A 6,970-nucleotide genomic window follows, 5' to 3' on the forward strand; every position below is an offset into this window, starting at 1 on the left:
ATGACTGTTCCCATATTAAAACATTCACTACATTCTGACTGTTCCCATATTAAAACATTCACTACATCATGACTGTTCCCATCAGTATTATTAAAACACTCACTACATCATGACTGTTCCCATCAGTATTATTAAAACATTCACTACATCATGACTGTTCCCATCAGTATTATTAAAACATTCACTACATCATGACTGTTCCCATATTAAAACACTCACTACATCATGACTGTTCCCATCAGTATTATTAAAACATTCACTACATCATGACTGTTCCCATATTAAAACATTCACTACATCCTGACTGTTCCCATATTAAAACATTCACTACATCCTGACTGTTCCCATCAGTATTATTAAAACATTCACTACATCATGACTGTTCCCATCAGTATTATTAAAACATTCACAACATCATGACTGTTCCCATCAGTATTATTAAAACATTCAATACATCATGACTGTTCCCATATTAAAACACTCACTACATCATGACTGTTCCCATCAGTATTATTAAAACATTCACTACATCATGGCTGTTCCCATCAGTATTATTAAAACATTCGCTACATCATGACTGTTCCCATATTAAAACATTCACTACATCATGACTGTTCCCATCAGTATTATTAAAACATTCACTACATCATGACTGTTCCCATCAGTATTATTAAAACATTCACTACATCATGACTGTTCCCATATTAAAACATTCACTACATCATGACTGTTCACATATTAAAACAATCAATACATCCTGGCTGTTCCCATATTAAAACATTCACTACATCATGACTGTTCCCATATTAAAACACTCACTACATCATGACTGTTCCCATCAGTATTATTAAAACATTCACTACATCATGACTGTTCCCATATTAAAACATTCACTACATCCTGACTGTTCCCATATTAAAACATTCACTACATCCTGACTGTTCCCATCAGTATTATTAAAACATTCACTACATCATGACTGTTCCCATCAGTATTATTAAAACATTCACAACATCATGACTGTTCCCATCAGTATTATTAAAACATTCACTACATCATGACTGTTCCCATATTAAAACACTCACTACATCATGACTGTTCCCATCAGTATTATTAAAACATTCACTACATCATGGCTGTTCCCATCAGTATTATTAAAACATTCGCTACATCATGACTGTTCCCATATTAAAACATTCACTACATCATGACTGTTCCCATCAGTATTATTAAAACATTCACTACATCATGACTGTTCCCATCAGTATTATTAAAACATTCACTACATCATGACTGTTCCCATATTAAAACATTCACTACATCATGACTGTTCACATATTAAAACAATCAATACATCCTGGCTGTTCCCATATTAAAACATTCACTACATCATGACTGTTCCCATCAGTATTATTAAAACACTCACTACATCATGACTGTTCCCATCAGTATTATTAAAACATTCACTACATCATGACTGTTCCCATCAGTATTATTAAAACATTCACTACATCATGACTGTTCCCATATTAAAACACTCACTACATCATGACTGTTCCCATCAGTATTATTAAAACATTCACTACATCATGACTGTTCCCATGTTAAAACATTCACTACATCCTGACTGTTCCCATATTAAAACATTCACTACATCCTGACTGTTCCCATCAGTATTATTAAAACATTCACTACATCCTGACTGTTCCCATCAGTATTATTAAAACATTCACTACATCATGACTGTTCCCATATTAAAACATTCACTACATCATGACTGTTCCCATATTAAAACATTCACTACATCATGACTGTTCCCATATTAAAACATTCACTACATCATGACTGTTCCCATCAGTATTATTAAAACATTCACTACATCATGATTGTTCCCATCAGTATTATTAAAACATTCACTACATCATGACTGTTCCCATATTAAAACATTCACTACATCATTACTGATCCCATCAGTATTATTAAAACATTCACTACATCATGATTGTTCCCATATTAAAACATTCACTACATCATGGCTGTTCCCATATTAAAACATTCACTACATCATGACTGTTCCCATATTAAAACATTCACTACATCATGACTGTTCCCATCAGTATTATTGAAAGTATTATTACATCTACATGATGTATTGTTACACCATGTAGGAGCAGTATAGACCTAGTCTGTTCATTATATACATCTACATGATGTATTGTTACACCATGTAGGAGCAGTATAGACCGAGTCTGTTCATTATATACATCTACATGATGTATTGTTACACCATGTAGGAGCAGTATAGACCTAGACTGTTCATTATATACATCTACATGATGTATTGTTACACCATGTAGGAGCAGTATAGACCTAGTCTGTTCATTATATACATCTACATGATGTATTGTTACACCATGTAGGAGCAGTATAGACCTAGTCTGTTCATTATATACATCTACATGATGTATTGTTACACCATGTAGGAGCAGTATAGACCTAGTCTGTTCATTATATACATCTACATGATGTATTGTTACACCATGTAGGAGCAGTATAGACCTAGTCTGTTCATTATATACATCTACATGATGTATTGTTACACCATGTAGGAGCAGTATAGACCTAGTCTGTTCATTATATACATCTACATGATGTATTGTTACACCATGTAGGAGCAGTATAGACCTAGTCTGTTCATTATATACATCTTCATGTTGTATTGTTACACCATGTAGGAGCAGTATAGACCTAGTCTGTTCATTATATACATCTACGTGATGTATTGTTACACCATGTAGGAGCAGTATAGACCTAGTCTGTTCATTATATACATCTACATGATGTATTGGTACACCAAAATAAAGGGAAATTACATCATTTTATACTAATACAATTGCTCAGAGAGAAATATTTAGTTTAACATGTAATTCTCAAAATGTAGGGGTCTGAATTATTGCCACCCATGTTTTCAATACTCCAACACCCTCCCCTTGGAAGGATAACGACACTGAAATGTTTTATGAGATTAGAGAACACATTGGGTGGGATCTTAGACCATTCCTCCATACAGAATCTCTCCATGTCCTTGATTTATTTAGTCTGTCTTATGGACTGCCCTGTTCAATTCAAACCACAGGTTTTCAATGGAGTTCAAGTCCGAAGACTGAGATGGCCATTGAAAATGTTGATTTTTGTGCCCAATTAACCATTTCTTCGTGGATGTTGATGTGTCTTGCTGGAAGATCCACTTATGGCCAAGTTTCAGCCTCCTAGCAGAGAGGTAACCAGGTTTTGGGCTAAAATATCCTGGTAATGGGTAAAGTTTATTTATTTATTTTATACAGTAATTTTTGCTCATCTTTATCAAGGGTATCAATAACTAGGTGCTTATTTTGATATCTAGTTATTTGACTGAATCTGAAATACAGATGTGGAGTAGATGTAGAGTTTGTTTTAAATTCTCATAAAAAAATCTGAACTAATCAAACAATACTTCTTGCTCTTTGTACGTGTTGATATAATATTGTTATTTAATGGAGAGAAAAAAACGTTTCCCTAAACTGCTTTATAATATTATAATTCAATGAAGAATAAAAATAGTTTTCCCTCCTCAACTGCGTTTCCTCCCTCCAGACAGCAGATGGCGATATGTGTCTTTCAGGCGATGTTTCTAGTGTGACGTATAATCTAGTGGACGGAACGCTTCTTCAACAACTGCAGCCACCTCGGTAGCTCGCTAGCCGACAAAGTCGGCACAATCAAGTTCTTTAGACAATTTCGTGGTTTAATTGCCATTTTGCTTTAAACATACTTATGTGGAAACAACTAGCTACCCCATTAAATTTAATATTTACGTTGTAAGAACTAGCTGGCTGGTTAAATTAGCACTAGTCTAGTCGCTAATGCTAACTAGCTATTATCCCCGACCATGAGTTCACTAAGCTACTCTCCTCCTGTTAAAGAAGAGGAGGTCTGCTGGATGGAGAAAGAAGCTCTGGTGAAAGAGGAGGAGGAAGAGGAGGCCGTTACAATACAAAAACAAGTAGAGGGTGAGGCTGTTACAGTGAAAGAAGAGGAGGAAGATGCAGTTTTTGGAGTGGAGGATGAAGTGAAAGAAGATGAAGACGTTTTTGGAATTAAGGCTGAAGAGGGGTCAATTACTGTCAATGATGAAGAGAAGACTGGAGAACTGATTAACACCAGTAAATACAGTGAGTACTATCTTATAAAACAGTGACATTGATCTGATTAACACCCGTGAATACAGTGAGTACTATCTTATAAAACAGGGACATTGATCTGATTAACACCAGTAAATACAGTGAGTACTATCTTATAAAACAGGGGCATTGATCTGATTAACACCAGTAAATACAGTGAGTACTATCTTATAAAACAGGAACATTGATCTGATTAACACCAGTAAATACAGTGAGTACTATCTAATAAAACAGGGACATTGATCTGATAAACACCAGTAAATACAGTGAGTACTATCTAATAAAACTATCTAATAAAACCTACCCCGGTCAACTGCCCGGCACCCCCCACAGCAACTTGCCTCCACCATTTCTCCTTCACCCAAATCCAGATAGCAGATGTTCTGATAGAGCTGCGAAATCTGGACCCCTACAAATCAGCGGGCTAGACAATCTGGACCCTCTCTTTCTAAAATTATCTGCCAAAATTGTTGCAACCCCTATTACTAGCCTGTTCAACCTCTCTTTCGTATCACCTGAGATTCCCAAAGCATTGGAAAGCAGCTGCTAGACCCCCTCTTCAAACGGGGTGACACTCTAGACCCAAACTGCTACAGATCTATATTTATCTTACCCTGCCTTTCTAAGGTCTTTGAAAGACAAGTTAACAAGCAGATTACCGACCATTTCAAATCCCACCGTACCTTCTCTGCTATGCAATCTGGTTTCTGAGCTGGTCATGGGTGCACCTCAGCCACGCTCAAGGTCCTAAACGATATCATAACTGCCATCGATGAGAGACATTACTGTGCAGCCGTATTCATCGACCTGGTCAAGGCTTTCGACTCCGTCAATCACCACATTCTTATTGGCAGACTAAACAGCCTTGGTTTCTCAAATGATTGCCTCGCCTGGTTCACCAACTACTTCTCTGACAGAGTTCAGTGTGTCAAATCAGAGGGCCTGTTGTCCAGACCTCTGGCAGTCTCTATTGGGGTGCCACAGGGTTCAATTCTCAGGCCGACTCTCTTCTCTGTATACATCAATGATGTCGCTCTTGCTGCGGGTGATTCTTTGATCCACCTCTACGCAGACGACACCATTCTGTATACTTCTGGCCCTTCTTTGGACACTGTCTTAACTAACCTCCAGATGAGCTTCAATGCCATATAACTCTCCTTCCATTGCCTCCAACTGCTCTTAAATGCATGTAAAACTAAATGCATGCTCTTCAACCGGTCGCTGCCCGCACCTGCCCGCCCGTCCAGCATCACTACTCTGGACGGTTCTGACTTAGAATATGTGGACAACTACAAATACCTAGGTGTCTGGTTAGACTGTAAACTCTCCTTCCAGACTCACATTAAACATCTCCAATCCAAAATTACATCTAGAATCGGCCTCCTATTTTGCAACAAAGCCTCTTTCACTCACGCTGCCAAACATACCCTCGTAAAACTGACCATCCTACCGATCCTCGACTTCGGCGATGTCATTTACAAAATAGCCCCCAACACTCTACTCAGCAAATTGGATGCAGTCTATCACAGTGCCATCTGTTTTGTCACCAAAGCCCCATGTACTACCCAACACTGCGACCTGTACGCTCTCGTTGGCTGGCCCTCGCTTCATACTCGTCGTCAAACCCACTGGCTCCAGGTCATCTACAAGTCTCTGCTAGGTTAATCCCTGCCTTATGTCAACTCACAGGTCACCATAGCAGCATCCACCCGTAGCATGCACTCCAGCAGGTATATCTCACTAGTCACCCACAAAGCCAATCCTTATTTGGCCGCCTTTCCTTCCAGTTGTCTGCTGCCAATGACTGGAACGAACTGCAAAAATCACTGAAGCTGGAGACTCATATCTCCCTCACTAACTTTAAGCACTAGCTGTCTGAGCAGCTCATAGTTCACTGCACCTGTACATAGCCCATCTGCTAATAGCCCATCCAACTACCTCATCCCACACTGTATTTATTTATTTATTTATTGCTCCTTTGCACCCCAGTATCTCTACTTGCACATTCGTCTTCTGCACATCTATCATTCCAGTGTCTAATTGGTATATTGTAATTACTAATTGGTATATTGTAATTACTTTGCCAACATGGCCTATTTATTGCCTTACCTCCCTTATCTCACCTAATTTGCACATGCTGTATATAGATTTTCTTCAACTTTATTGATGACTGTATGTTTTGTTTATTCCACGTGTAACTCTGTGTTGTTGTATGTGTCGAACTGCTTTGCTTTATTCTTGGCCAGTTCGTAGTTGTAAATGAGAACTTGTTCTCAACTTGCCTACCTGGTTAAATAAAGGTGAAAAAATAATAAATTAACAGTGGATTTCTGCTGTTGTGGGCCTTTAACCATCTGTCTGACTTTGTCGATCACACAGGAGAGAGACGGGACTATCGTGGATCCTCTGGGGAGCCTCAACAACATCAAGAAGCTGACGAGGCAGAGAAGAGTCTCTCCAGATCAGAGCACCTCAATAAACAGCAGAGACCCACAAGAGAGAAATCTTACTGCTGCTCTGACTGTGGGAAATGTTTCTCAAGATCAAATTCACTAAAAGTACACCTGAGAATTCACACTGGAGGGAAATCTCACTGGTGCTCTGACTGTCGGAAAAGATTCAACTCTACAACAGACCTTAAAATACATCATAGAATTCACACAGGAGAGAGAACTTTTGGCTGTGATCAATGTTTGAAGAGTTTTTCTCAGCTAAAAACCCTGAAATCACACCAGAGAACACACACAGGA

At 38.3% G+C, this 6,970-nt stretch overlaps 1 long non-coding RNA gene across 1 annotated transcript; it reads left to right on the forward strand.

Moving 5' to 3' along the window:
• Positions 1 to 4,057: 4,057 nt before the first annotated feature.
• Positions 4,058 to 6,970, forward strand: LOC115186383 (uncharacterized). Its single transcript, XR_003875734.1, has 2 exons — positions 4,058 to 4,211; positions 6,600 to 6,970. It is a non-coding gene; the product is annotated as an uncharacterized LOC115186383 (long non-coding RNA).

The sequence above is a fragment of the Salmo trutta genome, unplaced genomic scaffold (assembly GCF_901001165.1).
Source record: "Salmo trutta unplaced genomic scaffold, fSalTru1.1, whole genome shotgun sequence".
In the NCBI taxonomy this organism is placed as follows: Eukaryota; Metazoa; Chordata; class Actinopteri; order Salmoniformes; family Salmonidae; genus Salmo; species Salmo trutta.